Genomic DNA, 22919 nt, shown 5'->3' with positions numbered 1-22919 from the left:
TTCTCTTCTCGAGCCTTTCATTCATTTAAACAGCTCTTACTTTCCAATATTACATAGTTTCGCTGTTCCAGTGGCTCGTTATGTTTCCAAGTTTTAGTAAACGTTCATTTTTTAACAGTACTTGCTAGCAGGAAGAAAATGAGAACACTTCGCACAGCTGAAATATTCCCCTCTCATAGTTTCCTATCTGATGGACGTATTTCTATGTTCTCGAAACAGAAACCAATTACGTTAGAAAATTTTACTATATCAGTTTAAATATGCACAATTGGTGTTACCGTTTTCGGTCTATGCTGAGACAACTTCAGATGTCACCTGTCAGAGTCGTATCTAGACGTATCAGAGGTCGCATATCAATGCAACTGCACACGCCGACACCATTACAGAGCCCCCACAAGTTTAAACAGTCCCCTGCTGATATGCAGGGCCATGGATTCATGAGGATGCCTCCATATCCGTACACGTCCATCCACTCGATACAATCTTAAACGAGACTCGTCCTACCAGGCAACATATACCAGTCATCAACAGTCCAATGTCGTGTTGACGGGCCCAGGCGAAGCGGAAAGCTTTGTGTCATGCAGTCATCAAGGGTACGAGAATATCTAAATATACCAGTTTCTTTGGCGCTTGAGTGTATTTGTAAGTTAACCGTCAATAAATAATTTTACCAAGCAAATGTTTCACATCTCCATCACCTCTTTCAGTGACGTGATGAAAGCCGAATAGCAAAAACTCAAGTCTTCACCAGAAGTACAACATTATTAATCCATGCACAGTGCGTGATAATAGACTGCTAGATTATAAGCTAGGAAGCAAGAATGTAAATGTGTTAAAAAATTTCTCCGTCGTGGAATGCCGGTTTCATTACTATAAAGAGATAATTGAGAAAGAAGTGTTTTAGTACTGATGAATAACTAAGAAAAACCAAATAATCATACGTTTAATATTTGCCACGACATAAATATGCATACATAAGAAAGACTGCATTTACTTCATGTATACTGTCTTAGCAAACTGAAATAATTTTATCTTAGCGGTTAAGAGTCTTTGCAATGTAACCACCTGAGCGTAAAAGTGGTAAGTGATGATTATATGTTTATTACTGTGCTCCGTCTGCGATGCAAACAAATTTCCAGCAAAAGTGAAAGAAAATAGATTAATGAAGTGATTTATACGTACAATTCACATCAGGTATGTGCTAAAATGGATTAACCTCTCTGTACACGGTTAAATTTCGGTGAATGTCTTCACTGGTAAAATAATTCTTCACGCTTCAGATTAAAGCACTTGTAACTGTAGTGCACCTGACGATACCAGAATGCTGCCGGAACACGTCGGGTGAAAAATGTTAGTAAAAACTGACTGAAACCCAAAAAATTATTTCATAAATTTACAGTAGAATCACTGGTCACAACCGAGTTTACACAACACGGACAAATTTAAGAAGCTTAGTTCGTCCACGATATGCCCCACCCCCCTCCACCACCACCGCACCAACTCCGCGGGACTGGTCCGTGTAGCGTTACACAGGAGTTCCCTGTGCAGACATTCCGAGGCCCACGGATGTCGGGTCCGGTGGACGTTCCACAGGAGCGCCTCCCCGGCCGGGAGTTCGGACATCAAAGGGCGCCGACTTCTGCTTCAAACGGCCGCCCTCTCGAGGGCCGATGTGAAAGGAGCCGGGGAGGTCACGAGAAACCTCTGCTACCGACTGTGGGCGGGCCTGGGCCGCCGTTTATCCACACACCTCCAGCACCGGCTGAACTGAGTGAAGCCACTGTTTTCATGCACACCGTTAGTTTATTCATATCACGAGATTACTGAAAAAAACCGACATATTGTATCCAAACACTGGAACGTTACAGAGATCACGCCAGTACACAAGAAAGCAAAGACAATTATATACCTACATCACTAACATAAATTTGTAGTAGGATATTGAAAAAGACACTGTGTCTGAACATTACGAAATGCCTCGAAGGAAACGATCCATATTGTCTCAGCTGTGCCTCTGAATTCCTGATTTCTCGTCAGAAACGTCACAGTTCGTAGTAATTGATGGGACATCTTGTAGTGAAACAAAAGTAATATCTGAGGTTCTCCAAGAAAGTGTTACAGGACACTTGCTATTTTTAATCTATTTTAACGATTTAGCATGCGATCTCAGCAGCCTTCTTAAACAGTTTGCAGATGCTGCTGACGTTTACCGCCAGGTATCGTTGGAAAACCTAAACGAATTACAAAATAATTTAGACAAGATACTCGCGCGATACGAAAAAAAGTGGTAGCTGAGCCTGAAAATGTGAGGTCCTCCACACAAGTACCTAAAGGAATGTTGTTGTTGTTGTGGTCTTCAGTCCTGAGACTGGTTTGATGCAGCTCTCCATGCTACTCTATCCTGTGCAAGCTTCTTCATCTCCCTGTACCTACTGCAACCTACATCCTTCTGAATCTGCTTAGTGTATTCACTAGTTTTCGTAAAGGAAAAATAAACTGAATTTCGGTTACTCAAGAAATCTCCTTCTATATCACGCAGATATGAAGGTTATAGATTTATCTGAAGATTACTGACAGTTATGAATGTTAGCCTCAAAACTGTGGATGTTACATAATTTTACTTTCCTAATTGATTTTCAGCTTACGAGACCAACATCATACTATAAATTACTGCTGTAGAAGGTCGACAGATTTGTGCTTCCCATTTATAGTTACGAGTTTTTCTACCAAAAAGCGACGAGAGAATCAGTATATAGCTGCGAGCAACTACAATAGAGAACATCAAACAGAGGATGTTGTTGAGAATCTGGACCAAAAACTGCATTTTATTGCTAGGACGCCAAAAAGGTATAACAAATCTACTAAACAGACGGCCTACACAACATTCGTCCTTCCTCTTCTGGAGTAATGTTGTACCGTGTGGGATCGTTATCAGATAGGACTGACGGAGGATATCGGAACCAAGGAAGGATATCTCGTTTTGTATTATCACAAATAAATACATATGCTAACGGAAAAAATTCGTAACAACAACTGCGAGATCAATGAAAGATGGTAGGTGTGCACCTACATCAGAAAAATGATGTCTCTTCAGATATCGCACCAGTCGCGTACGAGTGGCGTTAGAAGCGCCACTATGAGGATGGAAATGAAATTTGCTTTAAATACGCGCTGTAACGGTCGTGGGCGTTCGTCGCCTTTGAGGTTGGACATGGTGAGTCGATGTTAGTCAAGAATACCTTTAAGGCTGAGTTTGAACCAATTAATGTAATAGGGCTAAGAGAATCTGGATGTTCCATCTGCGATACTGCAGAAACACCTGGCAGCAATGTAGCCTCTGTACATGGCTGATGACATTTGTGGTCAGGAGAATGTACGGCTGCAAGATGACTGGGCTCCTGACGGCCACTTGGCACCACCGACAGGGAAGACCATCGTGTTCGGTGTATGGCTCTGGCGCATCGTACTGCATCTGCAGGAGCAATTTGAGCAGCAGATGGCACCACAGTGACACAATGAACTGTTACGTCAAGGAGAGCTCCGAACCAGGCCACACAGTAGCGTGCATTCCACTGACCCCAAACCACCCCCATTTGCGCCGGCCTGGGTGGCCGAGCGGTTATAGGCGCTACAGTCTGGAACCGCGCGACCGCTACGGTCGCAGGTTCGAATCCTGCCTCGGGCATGGATGTGAGTGACGTCCTTAGGTTAGTTAGGTTTACGTTGTTCTAAGTTCTAGGGGACTGATGACCTCAGCAGTTAAGTCCCATAGTGCTCAGCGCCATTTGCACCATTTGAACCACCCCCATTTGCGACTTCAGCGGCGTCAAGCGAGAGCTCATTCAAGGTCAGGGTGGAGGTCTGTTGTGCTTTCTGATGAAAACTAGTTCTGTCTACATGTCAGTGATGGTCGGATTTGGCTCGGAGGCCAGTTGAGAACCTGCAACAGACCTGCTACGTGCTAGGCACGCTGGAGTTAAACGTAGAGTTATAGTGTGGGGTGCGATTTAGTATGACAGCAGGAGCACTCTCGTGGTTATCCCATGCACCCTCACTGTAGATTTGTACGTCAGTCTCGTGATTCGATCTGCTGTGCTGCCATCCATGAACAGTATTCCAGGAGTGTCCTACAACTGAATAACGCTCGCCCACATACCGCTGTTGTAACTCAACGTGCTCTACAGAGTGTCGACATGTTGCCTTGGCCACTCGATCTCCACATTTGTCTCTAATCGAGCACATACTTGACGTCATCGGAAGACAAATTCAAAGTCATGTACAACCAGCGCTAACTGCCCTTGGACTGACCGACCAAGTGCAACAGGCATCGTACTCCGTCCCACAAACAGATGGCCGGCACCTATACAACACGAAGCATGCAGGTTTGTGCGCTTGCATTCAACATTCTGGCGGTTATTAATGTATCGGTTTTTCACATTTGCAATGGTTTGTCTCACTCTCATATTAATCTGCGATCCTGGAATGTTATACAGGGTGATTCAAAAAGAATACCACAACTTTAAAAATGTGTATTTAATGAAAGAAACATAATATAACCTTCTGTTATACATCATTAGAAAGAGTATTTAAAAAGGTTTTTTTTCACTCAAAAACAAGTTCAGAGATGTTCAATATGGCCCCCTCCAGACACACGAGCAATATCGACCCGATACTTCAACTCGTTCCACACTCTCTGTAGCATGTCAGGCGTAACAGTTTGGATAGTTGCTGTTATTTCTCGTTTCAAATCATCAATGGTGGCTGGGAGAGGTGGCCGAAACACCATATCCTTAACATACCCCCATAAGAAAAAATCGCAGGGGGTAAGATCAGGGCTTCTTGGAGGCCAGTGATGAAGTGCTCTGTCACGGGCTGCCTGGCGGCCGATCCATCGCCTCGGGTAGTTGACGTTCAGGTACTTACGGATAAGGTTTCATAACTAACCTTTTTCGTAGGACTCTCCATACAGTTGATTGCGGAATTTGCAGCTCTCTGCTAGCTCTGCGAGTCGATTTTCCTGGGCTGCGAACAAACGCTTGCTGGATGCGTGCTACATTTTCATCACTCGTTCTCGGCCGTCCAGAACTTTTCCCTTTGCACAAACACCCATTCTCTGTAAACTGTTTATACCAACGTTTAATATACCAACCATCAGGAGGTTTAACACCATACTTCGTCCGAAATGCACGCTGAACAACTGTCGTCGATTCACTTCTGCCGTACTCAATAACACAAAAAGCTTTCTGTTGAGCGGTCGCCATATTAGCATCAACTGACGCTGACGCCTAGTCAACAGCGTCTCAAGCGTACAAATGTACAACTAAATGAAACTTTATAGCTCCCTTAATTCGCCGACAGATAGTGCTTAGCTCCGCCTTTTGTCGTTGCAGAGTTTTAAATTCCTAAAGTTGTGGTATTTTTTTTGAATCACCCTGTATTTAACTATGTTACCCAAACAAATGTTTTCCCGAAATTTTAATATGGTGTTGCGATTTTCTTCCCCTTGATGTGTATAGGGTGTTCATTTTAACTGAAGACATTGAAATATCTCGAAAACTACACATTGGATCAAAGAAAGTTATAGTTCAGGTTTGTTTGTCTCCGACAGAGACATCCAATGATACACCGCTCGACCCTCCACTCCACCCCGTGCATGGGTAACGGGGACAGTTTTGAAATCTTCAATAGGAACCCACGCTTTTTAGTGTAGATTACGATTCTGCGGCAGAATCCACAGGCGGTTTGTCTGAAGCATTGTTTCCTTTCACCACAGATGGCGTTGTAATCGGAGGGCTAGAAATGGATACGCAATAGTGATTTACAACATGGTACTCAATGGCCCTTGCAACGGCCTTGCCGCAGTGGATGCCCCGGTTCCCGTCAGATCACCAATGTTAAGCACTGTCGGGCGTGGCCGGCACTTGGATGGGTGACCATCACGGCCGCCATGCAATGTTGTCATTTTTAGGGGTGCACTCAGCCTCGTGATGCCAACTGAGGAGCTACTCCCTACCTCCAAACTGCGATGGTAGCACAGGTCAGTATTTCATAACTTGTAGTTGGAAACCCCAACGTTCTATTCCTCAGACATATCGAACAGGGAACTACTCGGTGCGCCTCTGTGGACGCGGCTCGAGGCGAACCCTACTCTATTTTTCCAATTACGATAAGTGATCAAACGTAGTATCGCCAACTTCAATATATTTAATGATCTGCTTTTCAAATGACCGTACACAGGACAGAAGCATATCTGCAGGAATGTCAGCACAGGTTTCTGATATGCTCTGCCATGTCTTCACGACTTGTTGGCACTTGTTGGTACGCCTTTTCTTTTAAATATTCCCACAGAAAGAAATCTGGCGACGTCAAAGCTGGCGACCTAGAAAGACAATTAATGGGATCACATCTGTCGATACACCGACCGGTGTAAACACGGTCTAATACCTCCCGGACTTTAATTGCGTAATGCACTGGACAACTGTCATGCTGAAGCCACATACGTTGTCGAACGTCGAGGGAAACACCCTACTGTAATACCTGTAGTTTCTGTTCCAAGAATGATAGTTGCGTTCATTCAACGTGCTGTCGATAAAATACGGATCAGTGAGTTTGTTTCCCATGATGCCACACCAATCCATCAAGGTCCTTCGTGGTCAACTTTGCGTAACCAGTGGGGTTTGTCTACACTGCCTTAACGCTTGTTATACCAGTTAAAGCTACCATGGTTTGTGGATGTAGACTCAAACGGAAAACAGTACCTCGGCAAAGAATGTGAGGGTGGTTTGCATTTGTTAAAATGTAAATGCCGTGTGGCTAGGACCTCCCGTCTGGTAGACCGTTCGCCTGGTGCAAGTCTTTCGAGTTGACGCCACTTCGGCGACTAGCGTGTCGTTGGGGATGAAATGATGATAAGGACAACACAACACCCAGTCCCTGTGCGGAGAAAATCTCCGACCCAGCCGGGAATCGAAGCCGGTCCGTTAGGTATGACAGTCCTTCGTGCTGACCACTTAGCTACCAGGGGCGGCCGTTTGCATTTGTTGATGTGCACATCACAAAAAACTACCGGGCTATGAAAATCAGCGCCACGAAGTTCTTCATGTAGCGACACATGGTATGGATGACACTTACTGTACTACACTCCTGGAAATGGAAAAAAGAACACATTGACACCGGTGTGTCAGACCCACCATACTTGCTCCGGACACTGCGAGAGGGCTGTACAAGCAATGATCACACGCACGGCACAGCGGACACACCAGGAACCGCGGTGTAGGCCGTCGAATGGCGCTAGCTGCGCAGCATTTGTGCACCGCCGCCGTCAGTGTCAGCCAGTTTGCCGTGGCATACGGAGCTCCATCGCAGTCTTTAACACTGGTAGCATGCCGCGACAGCGTGGACGTGAACCGTATGTGCAGTTGACGGACTTTGAGCGAGGGCGTATAGTGGGCATGCGGGAGGCCGGGTGGACGTACCGTCGAATTGCTCAACACGTGGGGCGTGAGGTCTCCACAGTACATCGATGTTGTCGCCAGTGGTCGGCGGAAGGTGCACGTGCCCGTCGACCTGGGACCGGACCGCAGCGACGCAGGGATGCACGCCAAGACCGTAGGATCCTACGCAGTGCCGTAGGGGACCGCACCGCCACTTCCCAGCAAATTAGGGACACTGTTGCTCCTGGGGTATCGGCGAGGACCATTCGCAACCGTCTCCATGAAGCTGGGCTGCGGTCCCGCACACCGTTAGGCCGTCTTCCGCTCACGCCCCAACATCGTGCAGCCCGCCTCCAGTGGTGTCGCGACAGGCGTGAATGGAGGGACGAATGGAGACGTGTCGTCTTCAGCGATGAGAGTCGCTTCTGCCTTGGTGCCAATGATGGTCGTATGCGTGTTTGGCGCCGTGCAGGTGAGCGCCACAATCAGGACTGCATACGACCGAGGCACACAGGGCCAACACCCGGCATCATGGTGTGGGGAGCGATCTCCTACACTGGCCGTACACCACTGGTGATCGTCGAGGGAACACTGAATAGTGCACGGTACATCCAAACCGTCATCGAACCCATCGTTCTACCATTCCTAGACCGGCAAGGGAACTTGCTGTTCCAACAGGACAATGCACGTCCGTATGTATCCCGTGCCACCCAACGTGCTCTAGAAGGTGTAAGTCAACTACCCTGGCCAGCAAGATCTCCGGATCTGTCCCCCATTGAGCATGTTTGGGACTGGATGAAGCGTCGTCTCACGCGGTCTGCACGTCCAGCATGAACGCTGGTCCAACTGAGGCGCCAGATGGAAATGGCATGGCAAGCCGTTCCATAGGACTACATCCAGCATCTCTACGATCGTCTCCATGGGAGAATAGCAGCCTGCATTGCTGCGAAAGGTGGATATACACTGTACTAGTGCCGACATTGTGCATGCTCTGTTGCCTGTGTCTCTGTGCCTGTGGTTCTGTCAGTGTGATCATGTGATGTATCTGACCCCAGGAATGTGTCAATAAAGTTTCCCCTTCCTGGGACAATGAATTCACGGTGTTCTTATTTCAATTTCCAGGAGTGTATATAGAGGCAAACCGGAATCGTGGTGTAATTCATGGGTGCTGCTCCATGGATTATTGCTCGCTGCCGCTAGCACAGCTTTTCATTAACTTATCCTGTAACACGTCTGCTTCGTTTTCTTTTGCGTATGTATGCTGCCATCATACATAACCTCTCTCTGAAAAGACAAGGCAACAGCAGCCTCAACATTTCTCGTACATCCTCCGTAAATCAGGATCATTTCAATTTTTTCGTCTATGGTTGCATCATTCATCGTCCACTTGCACGCCAGTTCTTCAAGTGATAGGTATTTGTTCAGGCAATAAACACTGTGCGAGTATTGTAATGTTTAGAGCCGCTGTTTGTTCTACGTCTGCACGATGCGTGATCTCCGGTCACAGAGTACTTCTACGGTTCGCTGCACGGCTAGTGTAGCGCGTCAGGTAATCCCCTGTTCGTTATGTCGTAGGAATACAACGTTGCGAATGGAGTTTCCAATTAAAAGTTATGAAATACTGGTCTGTCCTACACTAGCACCATGGAGGTGCGGCCCCACGTGCCACTGGATACTCAAGGTTCATTGAGAAGGATGTCGTAAATTAAGATTGTATACTCATTTCTAGTCCTCCGATTACAGTGCCATCTCTGGCAAAACGACGAAAATGTTTCAGACAAAACTAAATCGATTTTTTCGCAGAATCGTAATCTGCAATAAAAACTACGGTTCCCATTGTAGATTCAAAGTTGCGCCCTGTCACTCACACATGAGACAGGGTGGCGTGTCGGATGTGATATCGTTGGATGTCTCTCTCCGAGACAAACGAATTGCAATTACAACTTTTTTCGGTACGGTGTGTAGTTGACAAGTAAACTATGCACAGAGTCCAATTAGGGGCTCATTATGCTGTGTATCGAATGTGCAGCTAATAGGTGTTACGTGGCACTAGGCACAGACTCCAATTATGGGATCATTATGCTGTGTATCCAATGTACGGGTAGTAGGTGTCACGTGGATTGTCTGGGAACGATATGTCTATAAATACGAGTAAAATGACTGCACCTGAGAGCGATGAATTTTATATGAAATGATATGAAGAATAATTTACTCAATCCGACAAATTTTTTTTCTGGTGCTGTAGTAGATTTGTAACTGCGTCTTTTTGTTTTCTATTTTCGTAAACATCTCCATTAATTTTCACATTCTGTCAGTTGAAATCAAACTCATGATATCACAACATAAATAAAACAAAACTGAAGATGATCAGAGCCACTGAAACCCATAACATATTATGGTTAGTTAATCAAAACATGTAACCTGTTACCGTTTGTGCGCCGAAACATTTAACATAGTAAGAATATACTATTCCTAATTATATAAAGTCTCACTACAAGTCATAAGTTTCCGAAAAGTTCACATTACTTAAATTGTCTGTTCTCAGCTATTTCTGGCACACTGTAAGAGATACGTACAATACTAGCATTCGTTTCACAGTGTTAAATCTGAGCTAAATGACAGCGCAGTACGTTTAACGGAAAAGTTGTCACTCCTGCTTATAGGAGGAGGGAAACGTTGAGCTGGAGTTCATACTGAAGCGTGATTTGTTTACTTAGATAGACCAAAACACGTATTTTATTGCATAAAATTGACTATCAAATTATTCAGAGTGATTTCCTGATGATGTTTTAAACTTTCAAGGGTGATGAAAAAGGGTAACTTTCTGTGGTAATGAAAATGGGTAAATGATCAATTTGAAATAAGGGGCCCTGGTCCGGAAACGACCCAGTCGAAAATCATAAGCAAAAATCGTTCTGATACCTCAGAAAGTGGACCTCTTCCGCTACATGCTATTTGCTTTCCATATTTTGGACCAAACCAAGAAAAATTTGTCTAGCAAATGTGGGTTCTAAAATGCATACCTTCAGGGCTATGAGCACTTGTTCGATGGAAGTCATGTCTTTCACAGCAGAAAGATGAAGAAATGTTCGTGGCTCTTAAGGTATGCACTTTAGAGCCCATTTGCACTGAAATTTTTTTTCTTGTTCTGGTCCATACTACCTCGACAAATACACACTCGTACATTTACCTTTCTCAACCATCCCTTAAAGTTTCTAACATCATCACGGAATCACCATATCTAACATATCACGGAGAGTATTAGCCTAAACAAACATACTGACCGTCAAGTTAGTAGATGCCAAAAACTAATTACAATAACAGTGCAGCTGACTGAAATGTCTTAATAGAGGAATTAACTTTAATACAGTGGAATCTGGTTGAAGTGAAGCTACTCCGACTTCAAATGGTGTTACATCGGTCGGGGTGTTATATAAGGGCATTTTTGAACGAAAATGAAACCATGTATTCAGGTAATAAAAAAGAAATCTAGGAGAACTAACGGGCTCCTTCACATGCGGATACAGCGCCACATCCTGAGTGTGTCGACACCGAATGCGAGTATTCACTGGGCTTCAAGTTATGAATTGAAATTTATAACAAAATTTAATCTCAATAACAAATGAATATAATAACGAATAAAAATAATACGTTATATAATTATTTTATTTGTTTTTATCCCAAAGAGATATTGTCTCATCAAAAAGTCGTGGTACACAAGTAGACAACAAACCTGCCACACCTTTTTGTAAATTATTAGACCAATTATCTGCGGTACTACAGTGCCTGACAGTTGCTAATGAACAAATGAAACTTGCTAAGTAACAGTTGCCAGTTGCTAAGGAGCAATCGACAATTGCTACGGGACACCCGACCAAAAATAGTATGAGTAAAATGAAATGCAGAGGACAGGGTGTGTTAACTGCAGATAAGCCTGTGTACGAATGCTCTGTATGCATTAGACAGTTCTTGCAGTACGGCGTTTGACGAAGTTTGTTGTGGTACCAATAAGTGCGTAGGGTACGGCAACATGTCGCGAGACGCCATTGAAGTGCTTACGATCGTAGACTTGCAGTTGGATAACTCGAAGCCGGTCAAAGTGTCAGCACTGTGGCTACAGTAATGAGTGTGTCCAAAAGTGTCATCTCGCAGCTAAAACAGGGCGTTGATGGCGGCAATGCTATGCGAAAGTATGCTGGTGGTCGTAGTCGGACCACGACAGCTCAAGAGGATCGGCACTTAGCCCTAGTGGCAAAAAGGGAAAGACATTTCACTCCTTGGCAGGTCGTTGAAGACCTTGCAATCGCTACCAGTACACGTGCCTATGCCAGAACGATTCCTTGACGGTTAAACAGGTTGGCTGGTTTCTACGCTTGGAAGCCTGTTGAATGCGCCCCTCTTCAACACCGTCATCGTCGAGGGAGAATTATTTGGTGTAGATAACACGTTGGTTGGGGTCAGCAACAATGGTCCAGAGTATATTCTGAGACGAATCTGATTCTGGCCTCTAGTTAGTGTGGAGGGAGAGAGTGGTTGGGGGGGGGGGGGGGGCAGGGGGGGGGGGGTTTGGAACACTTTGCATACCATACAATGTTCAAGAACGCCATCGGTACGGCCTAGGTGTCATGGTGTTGTTATACATTATGAACAATGGCCAACCACCACTGTATATCTTTGCGCTAAGACCGTTGCAGCACAGCGGTATTGCAGGCACACTATTCTTGTTCATCTCCGTCTGTTTAGGGGTTCGGGAGGTCCTGAATTTCTGTTTATGGACAACAAAGGTCGCCCATTCACGACGGCTGAGTGGTCAGACACACTGGAAAGTGAAAGTATAGAACGTGTAGAACGGCCTGCGTCCTTTCCGGACCGAAAATCTACAGGGTAGTGGTCTTCAAGCTGCGGTCCACGTGCCGTCTGCGACCCGAATCTAGTGTGCGTGTGGACGGCGGTTCTCAGCCGTATCTTATAATAATATGCTTCTAGCAACCAACTCACATTAAAGGCTTCTTGAGAACGTATTTTTCTTGCTCAGTAACAAACAAAAATACTTAGATGGACAGTAATTTTTTAAGATGTACTTAATTTTAATCGACCTTGATGTATTCGACCGCGAGCTCAGTAACGTTTCCGGCTTACGTCAGGGACAGAGTGGTACGTAACGCGGCTCCTCCGAGGTTAATAGAAGTGAGAGGGGCAGCATTTTATTGTTTCCTTTCCAACGACAACTCACAAGCTTGCGCAACTAGCACGATCAGCTACCGTGGTATAAATGTCAAACGGAAGCAACATCCATTCGCGAATGCGCGTTATAGAGACAGTCAGCTCCTAAAGTGGTACGTGTTTTTGGTAAGTACTATGAAATTAAGCCCGCCCGGTTAGTCGTGCGGTCTAACGCACTGCTTTTCGGGCGGGAAGGCGTGCCGGTCCCCGGCACAAATCCGCCCGGCGTATTAATGTCGAGGTCCGGTGTTCCGGCCAGTCTGTGGATGGTTTTTAAGGTGGTTTTCCATTTGCCTCAGCGAATGCGGGCTGGTTCCCCTTATTTTGCCTCAGTTACACTACGTCGGCGAATGTGGCGCAAACACTTTCTCCAACTACGCGTGCACCATAATTACTCTACAACGCAAAAATTGGAGCTACACTCGTCTTGTGTGAGACGCTCCCGGGCGTGGTGAGGCGGGGGTGAGCGGGGGGTCCACTTGGGGCCGTACAGCACAATAACCCCAGATTTGGTGTGGGGCGAATGGACTGCTGTAGCCTGTTGTGGGGTTGTGAACCATTGAGGGCTACGGCGGGAACGAAGCCTCTCCGTCGTTTCTAGGTCCCCAGTATAAGAAATTAAATTAACGTTGCTGTAATACAAAGCAATGAGTAGGATAAAAATGGCATTCAAAACATTTGGTACAGATTTGTTATCGTACTTAATATTGCAACGATTGTTATTAATTAACGTAACATACTAATTTATATAGGTTAACAATTAATAGTAAAATCAGTATGGGCCGTGGCCACACTAATTCGAATGTCCGTCGCTGTTTTTTTCAGTGAGATTTACTGAGGAACTTTGTTCCATTATTTTTTGGTAAAAACTTTTTTGTTTTTGAGTCGTCTGATGTAATGTATTTCATTTACATTATTCTTTTAGTCTTACTTGTACGGAGAGTACTTACCTTTTACAATATCAATATTTCAGAAACGTATTTCGGCCTACAATTATGGTTCCTTCTTATTTCTTTCATTTGATGGTTTTCTCTGTGTATCACTACCGTGAATAAAGTTATATTATTTAAAACTTTTACTGCTCTCTTATATTTGTTCTGATACAAAAGTCCGACTGAAAACGGTCTGCTGCAGGTGCTTGGTTAAAAATGGCTCTGAGCACTATGGGACTCAATTGCTGAGGGCATTAGTCCCCTAGAACTTAGAACTAGTTAAACCTAACTAACCTAAGGACATCACAAACATCCATGCCCGAGGCAGGATTCGAACCTGCGACCGTAGCGGTCTTGCGGTTCCAGACTGCAGCGCCTTTAACCGCACGGCCACTTCGGCCGGCCAGCTGCTTGGTATTGTTTCAGATCGAAGAGCGTGTACATCCCTGGGAATTGTGTCCGGAAATCAGAACAACATAAATGGGATCCTGTTGCGTTGACACTGGCCACAGCACTCGCTTAGCTGCGGGAAATTGATTACAATATGAGCCTTCAGGAAAAGTGGATGTATTTTTGTATATTACGATCTTCTTAATTTAAAATATTTGCTAAGCTCGTATCAATAGCCACGATTTGGTGAAAACTGATTGTCTCTATGAGTGGTCACTTTCTCCGCCAACCCTGATTTCCTCCCCTTCCCCCCTCCCCCCAACGCTTTTCTTCCTATACGGCGCCAGACATTGTCAATATTGGCTCTTTGAGCAAAAACATATGACGTTCGCCGCTGCAGAGCGTGCCTGGGATGGTCTTGGCAAGCTGGTTCCTCTCCGATTCGTGCAAGAAATGAAAACCGCATTGCGAGAGGAATGACACTTCATCCTCAAAGTACTCATCAACATTTTGGTGGCCGGCATCAGTAAGAAGTTCAAAATTTGCATTCTTGCCCGAGGAGGCCAGATTTGTCACAAAGAACTCGATTTCTACTTTTACGTGTGAGTGTGACATGTATGAAATTTGAACGGTTATCACGTCTGTTATATTGCCCTCCCGTATGGTGAAATCTGTGCCATTTTTCGTTATAAATATACCACTCCAACTCTACTACATATCTAGTGTGTTTTATGTCATCCGTGATTGCCTGTGGTTGTTGCTGTCTACATCTGCCTGTCTGCATCTACAAGGATTCTCTGCAAATCATATATAAGTGTCTGGCAGAGGGCTCATCGAGACACCTTCACAATAATTCTCTATTCTCTGTTATTCCAATCTCGTACAGAGTGCGGAAAAAATGAACGCCCATATCTTTCCGAGCAAGGCCTGATTTCCCTTATTTTATCGTGGCCATCGTTTTTCTCTATATAGGTCGACGTCAACAAAATATTTTCGCATTCGGAGGAGAAAATTGGTGATCGAAATTTCCTGAGAGGATTCCGTGGCAACGAAAAACGCCTTTGTTTTAATGATGTCCACCACAAAACCTGTGTTATTTCAATGACACTCTCACCCCTATTTCGCGATAATACAAAATGTGCTGCTGTTCTTTGAACTTTCTCGATGTACTCCGTCAATCCTATCTGGTAAGGATCCCACAACGAGCAGCAGTATTCTAGAAGAGGACAGACAAGCATAGTGTAGGAAGTCTCTTTAGCAGATCTGATGCATTTTCTAAGTGTACTGCCAATAAAACGCAGTCTTTGGTTAGCCTTCCTACAACATTTTCTACGTGTCCCTCCCATTTTAAGTTGTTCGCAAATCTAATTCCTACTTATTTATTTGAATTTACGGCCTTTATATTTGACTGATTTATCGTGTAGCCGAAGCTTAACGGATTCCTTTTAGCACTCATGTGGATGACCTCACACATTTCGTTATTTAGGGTCAAATGGCTCTGAGCACTATGGGACTTAACATCTGAGGTCATCAGTCTATTTAGGGTCGATTGCCAAATTTTGCACCATACAGAAATGTTTTTCTAAATAGCTTTGCAATTTGTTTTGATGGTTCAAATGGCTCTGAGCACTATGGGACTTAACATCTATGTCATCAGTCCCCTAGAACTTAGAACTACTTAAACCTAACTAACCTAAAGACATCACACAACACACAAACATCACGAGGCAGAGAAAATCCCTGACTCCGCCGGGAATCGAACCCGGGCGCGGGAAGCGAGAACGCTACCGCACGACCACGAGCTGCGGACTTTGTTTTGATCTTCTGATGACTTTACTAGTCAATAAACGACAGCATCATCTGCAAAAAAACCTAAAACGGCTACTCAGATTGTCTGCTAAATCGTTTATATAGCTAAAGAACAGCAAAGGGCCTATAACACTACCAATAATACCTTGAGGAACAACAATGTCATATTCCTTAGCAGCTGTCAAGCAGTGTACATCATATTCATAAACTGCTGAACAATACGTTGTAGCCGGCCGGAGTGGCCGTGCGGTTCTAGGCGCTACAGTCTGGAACCGAGCGACCGCTACGGTCGCAGGTTCGAATCTTGCCTCGGGCATGGATGTGTGTGATGTCTTTAGGTTAGTTAGGTTTAATTAGGTCTAAGTTCTAGGCGAGTGATGACCTCAGAAGTTAAGTCGCATAATGCTCAGAGCCAGTACCTTGTAAGACAACAAACATGCAGTATGAAAGCAATACTGCCTGTGTTTCTAATAAAGGCAATTCTTATTTCCCCGGAATCGTATGTACGTGCTTTGGGATAATATCTAATGTTAACATCTGCAGCCTGTTAAATACGAAATTCCGGTCGGCTACAGAAGGAAAAAAAAGGATCCGGGGAGTGGTAAAAAAAAGAAAAAAGGAAAAGAACAGAACAGCTTCAACCGAAATTCCGCGGAGTAATTCGTTGCAGCCTCAAAGAAGTGTGTGCCTTTAGACAGCACGTGAAACGGGCAAATCTGCCCGTTGGTAAGGTAGCCTTCCCCGTGCACAAGAAGGATGGCAAGGCGCGGTGAGGCAAGCAGGTTGGCCCAGCCTATAATCTGATATATGACTTTAAACATTCCTACGCAGTATAATGAAATTCCAGAGCACGCAAGAAACGCAACGCAGGGGCGCCGGGGACGCGGCGGCGGGCAGAAGAGCGCGCGGCGGTCCGGAGCCGGAATACCAATGACCCAGCGGCGCGGGTCGCACGTGGCCGCAGAGGAACCTCACAGGCGAGGCGGAAAAGCGCCCGCCTCCCACCCTCGCTGCCTCTCTCGCACCCTCCCACTCCTTCCCCGCTGGATTTACTCTGGCGGCGAACTCCTAATGCTCTACTGCGGCACTTCGAGTGTGAAATGGTGAAGGATTGCCATAATGCATCTTTCACAGAATTCCAACTGTTTTCATGTCCTGAAGTAGATTGTCGATGAGTCTATCTAAACATGGGTGCTAATCTGTTTCATTTGTCTGTTTTAGCTACACAGTCCGGTTCCTTCTCTTCTTCAAATCTACACCACAGAAACTACCAAAGGACCACAATATTGTATCGACCGGGGAATTCCAAAAGGTTTGAGGCCCTGAAGAAGAAATTCGATGGAAAAAAACGAATATTATTTGGTTTCTTCTATTTCCGCTTTCGTCTCCCAAAATTGAGTTCGTAATTAAATTTAATCAGATGATAAGAATTAAAGGAAGTAAGAAAAAGCTAGACGAAAGTTTTCAATAGTTGAAATTGTATAAATTTAAAAATCTCCAATTTACTCTGGCTACGAGCTCCTAATGCTTCACTGCGGCGTTTTAAGTCTGAACTGGTAAAAGATAGCCACAGTGCATCTATAAAAGAATTCCAAATTTTTGATGTCCTGCCGAAGAGTCCATCGAAACATCGGCTGATATTTTGTTTCATTCGCCGCTTTTAACTGCATATCTGTTCTTTCTGTGCTTCAGATGTACACCAGAGGAACTAGTGAAGGACGAACAATATTGTATCTACTGGGGAATTCCAAAAGTTTTGATTTTCTGAAGAAGAAATTCGATGTATTATTTTGTTTCATTTTCTGATTTGGTCTACCCAAATGAAGTTCATAATTTAATTTAAATGTTTTATGAGACAAAGAAAATAAATTAGGCATAAATTTCATTTAGTTAAAATTTTGTAAAATTGAAAAATGTACTGTATGGATTGTGAAGCACAAGTGGAGAGAAGAAAAACAACATCCTATGATTTTTGTTCCTTTCTTATTATTTAGCGGCCTATTTGGCATTTTAGCGTGTCTACGTTATCGTCTCCGACAAATACAAAATTTGGAAAAGAATGAGCTAACGGTCAGTGATGTAGTGATTGCCTAAATATCTTCTTTTATTTACTTGAGACAAAAATCAAAGAATAGTTTCAAAATACATTTACCGTTTTCGATCAGCATGTAGTCATGATGATGATCATTTGTTGGTCCAAACAAGTAACTACAGTTGAAACCCTTCTACGACTGCTGTCGAAAGTAAATAAACGAACTGGTAGGCCTTGCGGAAACTGCGCAGATCAGAAATTCATCTGGCAATATCACTGTTCTTTTCACGTGTCGTTCGAAAATTTCAACTTACTTCACGCGGCAAAATGTTAAGTTCGTTAAAGTTTATAAAAAAATGTAGGACAAACCAAAAACACGTTACGACAAATTTTTACACTGGGACGTTACAAAATTAATTAGAAAACGGATTTATCATTAATTAGTGATATAATCGGATACATAATTAAGTGCAGCATATGCTGTAAGAAACTAATTTAAATATAGCTTCCACATTTGATGAGAGAAGTTGTCTGGCAGAGTTTGCATTTGTGTGTTGAAATAAGACGATTTCTCAGGTGTTTTCGGTAAAAATCGATACAGTAAGTAGTGCTGAAACATTACAAATTTTTTCGGTTACATCACAATAGCGTTTTCAATAACTTCCCTTCCTTGCGTTCTGTATACTATTTGTGCATTGCAGTATGTCTTGTGTTATGCTAACATTAGAAATATCTCATACTCAATAGTTGAAATTAATTAATATATTACATGAATATATAATTAGATTAGAATATATTAATAGATTAGATGAATACTTTATAATCTGTGTAAGACTTACAGCTTCTTTATCCACCAAGATTTTTTGAAAATCTATATTAATATAAAAACATTCCCTAACTCCTCATATGGCGCTAGCTAGGTATTACTGTGAAACAGACTGGATGAATAAAAGTTGAGACGTTCCATGAAAATGACCGTCAAGTCAACGAGCACATCGACGTTTCCGCTCGCCTGCAATGTTTACAGTTTACATGTCGGTTGCGCTAAAACTGTGCTCGAGTGTTCCACGTGGAATATAACTCTCATTCCTATGTTGTGATAACAGTCACCTGAAAACTAACGAGCAGAATATTACTATTAATTTTATACAAGTTTTACTGACTTATCTTAACAACTGAGCTCTATTTAAAGACGTCTCGAAAGGAAAATAAAATAAAGAGTTGAATACATTTTATGCGTCAGGTTTCGATATTTGTCGAGCACAGTGTTAGGAAATACTAACACGTTTATTAAATTTTATGGATCTACATTTTACGCAAGAAATTTTGTGCGAAACGTAGTCCACACAACCAGTTATCCAGTTACTGTGGTGTTGTTACCGAGTTAGGAAATTATATTTTAGTTCATACACAGTGGATTCTTGTCTGTCTTACTTACAAACATTATATTGGATCGATTTAACAGTGGATTTAGGATATTTATTTAACGGATCCAAATATGAGTGTCGTGATTACGCCTTACAAAAGACATCAGCTTTAAAGTTGAGTTGGAACTATCGTAGCTCTTCCTCTAGATGAGTTCTAAGTACAAAAACGCACATAGAATGAAAGATACCGTGCCGTTATTTTGTCCTCAGCCAGAATAACTGAATAATCGTTTCAATTCCGGAAGCAATAGATCTTCGATTGCATTAACTCTTCCTCCACACCAGCCCCTTCTGCGTCAATTTATTCACGTTTACGCACCATGTGAAAGAAATTTATTCTGTACTACGGATCACACATTCCTCTTTCCCTCAGCATTTGTAGATTTCATTGCTACTGCCACATGCATTGGTAAATTAGTTACTCCTGCATTTCTTAGCATATGCCTCACATATGCGTCTTCTCCACCCAATACCTTAAATTTTTGTACTTTATAGACCCACTTATTGGTCATACATTTTTGTAGCACCGTAAAAATCCATTTTCCTCTTTTTAACAGCAATATATCCCGAAGCTCGTCCACGTTTCAATCAAAGGGCCCTAGGCAACACACGCTAGCTCACCACGTCAGAAATGGATTGTAGTTCGCGAAGATACTCGTAAGCAGAAGGCCGACACGAGTTTTTCCTCTCTGCTACATTAGTTACATAGTTTTAATAAGGGTCGCGAGCCTTTTATTCCGGGAAAAGTTTTGAAGTATCACAATTCCGACTGAATAAATTACTGTCCTATATCAACGTGCTTACACCTGGAAAATTTCAGGGTTCGACCGACAGAGTAAATCATACAAGGGCGATAACAAGAGAAGTCTCGGCATATCAGCTGGAGATCGCAACCGTGGTTTAGAGGTAAAGGCGGTCTTCCTTGACCCCCCACGCAGTTGGAATGTGCCGGGTGCAGTCGGTGTGCACATTTGACAGCTGATGATGAACCTCACGCTTCTCTCACCACTCACTATGTAATGCACATACTATACGATGAAATGGTCTATATGTTCCTTTTAACAGAGTGATCCTTATTGAAAATAAATAAATAAATAAAAACAACATCCCTGTTCCTTTCAATTTGTGTTTTGTTTTAAAATCTTTTGTTTTCTTTCCTTAAAAAAAAAAATTCGAATCTCGCCGCTCCTTAAATTTTGATTAATAATCAGCATTTAGGATCGAAGACTCCTGGCATAATAAGTAAGCCTCATTCTGCCAACACCCTTGTCAAAGAGAGCGGAGGAGCGGAGAAAGGTTCAGGGCACTCCCTTGTCCTAAGGGTGGGAAACTGCCCCTAAAGGTGGAAGAATCAGCAATGATCAATGGGATGTGGATGGAGAAAGCAATGGAAACCACTGCATTTAAGACAGGTAACGTGTATCCGCAAGACATGTAGTCTGTAAGTGAAGTAGTGTCATGATGATCTCTCCATTGGCAAAAGATTCCGGTATAGTTCCCCATTCGGATCTCCGGGAAGGGCTGCCAAGGGGGAGGTTACCATGAGAAAAAGACTGAATAATCAACTAAAGGATAATGTTCTACTAGTCGAGGCGTGGAATGTCAGGAGCTGGAACGTGGTAGGGAAACTAGAAAATCTGAAAACGGAAATTCAAAGGCTCAATCTAGCTATAGTAGGGGTCAGTGAAGTCAAGTGGAAAGAAGACAAAGATTTCTGGTCGTATGAGTATAGGGTAATATCAACAGCAGCAGAAAATGGTATAACGAGAGTGGGATTCGTTATGAATAGGAAGGTACGGCGGAGAGCGTGTTACTGTTAACAGTTCAGTGACAGGGTTATACTTATCAGAATAGACAGCAAACCAACACCGACAACGATAGTTCAGGTACACATGCCGACGTCGCAAGCTGAAGATGAAGAGATAGAGAAAGTGTATGAGGATATTGAAAGGGTAATACAATATGCAAAGGGGGATGAAAATCTAACAGTCATGGGGGACTGGAACGCAGTTGTAGGCGAAGGAGTAAAAGAAAATGTTACACGAGGGTATGGGCTTGGCACAAGGAATGAGAGAGGAGAAAGTCTAATTGAGGTCTGTAACAAGTTTCAGCTAGTAATAGCGAATACTCTGTTCAAGAATCTCAAGAGGAGGAGGTATACTTGGAACAGAGCGGCTGATATGGGAAGATTTCAGTTAGATTACATAACGGTCAGTCAGACATTCCAAAATCAGATACTGGATTGTAAGGCATACCCAGGAACATATGTAGACTCAGATCACAACATAGTAGAGATGAAGAGTAGGCTGAAGTTGAAGACATTAGTCAGGAAAAATTAACACACAAAGAAGTGGGATACGAAATACTAAGGAATGAAGAGATACCGTTGAAGTTTTCTAAGACTATAGAGACAGCAATAAGGAATAGCTCAGTAGCCAGTACAATTGACGAGGAATGGACATGTCTGAAAAGGGCCATCACAGAAGTTGGGAAAGAAGACATAGGTACAAGGAGGGTTACTGCGAAGAAACCACGGGTAAAGAGAAGAAATACTTCAATTGACCAATGAAAGGAGAAAGTACAAAAATGTTACGGTAAACTCAGGAACACAGAAATACAAGTAGCTGAGGAACGAAGTAAATAGGAAGCGAAGGGAAGCTAAGACGAAATGGCTGCAGGAAAAATGTGAAGACATCGTAAAAGAAATGATTGTCGGAAGGACAGACTCAGCATACAGGAAAGTCAAAACAACTTTCACTGACATTAAAAGCAAGGGTAATAACATTAAGAGTGCAACGGGAATTGCACTGCTAAATGCAGAGGAGAGGAGGAAAGATGGAAAGAATAAATTGATAGCCTCTATGAGGGAAACATTTGTCTGCTGTAATTGAAGAAGAAACAGGAATCGATTTAAAGAGGATAGTGAATCCAGTATTAGAATCAGAAATTAAGATCAAATAAGGCAGAAGGAATAGATAACATCCCACCAGAATTTCTAAAATCATTGGGGGAAGTGGCAACAGAACGACTGTTCACGTTGGTGTGTAGAATGTATGAGCCTGGCGACATACTATTTGACTTTTGGTAAAGTATCATCCACACAACTCCGAAGACGGCAAAAGCTGACAAGTACGAGCATTATCGTACAATCAGCTTAACAGCTCATGCATCCAAGTTGCTGACAAGAATAATATACAGATGACGAACAGTTACGCTTTAGGAAAGGTAAAGGCACAAGAGTGGCAATTCTGAGGTTGCGGCTAGTAATGGAAGCAAGACTAAAGAAAAACCAATACACAATCATACGATTTGTCGACCTGAAAAACGCGTTTGACAATGTAACATGGTGAAAGATGTTCGAAATTGTGAAAAACGTTTTGGTAAGCTATAGGGAGAGACGCGTCATATACAATATGTACAACAGCCAAGAGGGAATAATATGAGTGGACGACCAAGAACGAGGTGCTCGTATTAAAAAGGGTGTAAGACTGGGCTGTAGCCTTTCGCCCCTACTGTTCAGTCTGTACATCGAGGAAGCAACGACGGAAATAAAGGAGAGGTTCAGGAGTGGAATTAAAATTTGAGGTGAAAGAATATCAATGATACGATTCTCTGATGACATTGCTATCCTGTGTAGAAGTGAAGAAGACTTACATGATCTGCTGAACAGTCT

Source organism: Schistocerca americana, chromosome 4 (genome assembly GCF_021461395.2).
Source record: "Schistocerca americana isolate TAMUIC-IGC-003095 chromosome 4, iqSchAmer2.1, whole genome shotgun sequence".
In the NCBI taxonomy this organism is placed as follows: Eukaryota; Metazoa; Arthropoda; class Insecta; order Orthoptera; family Acrididae; genus Schistocerca; species Schistocerca americana.
The sequence above is the reverse complement of the archived record's forward strand: the minus strand, read 5'-3'. Positions refer to the sequence as shown.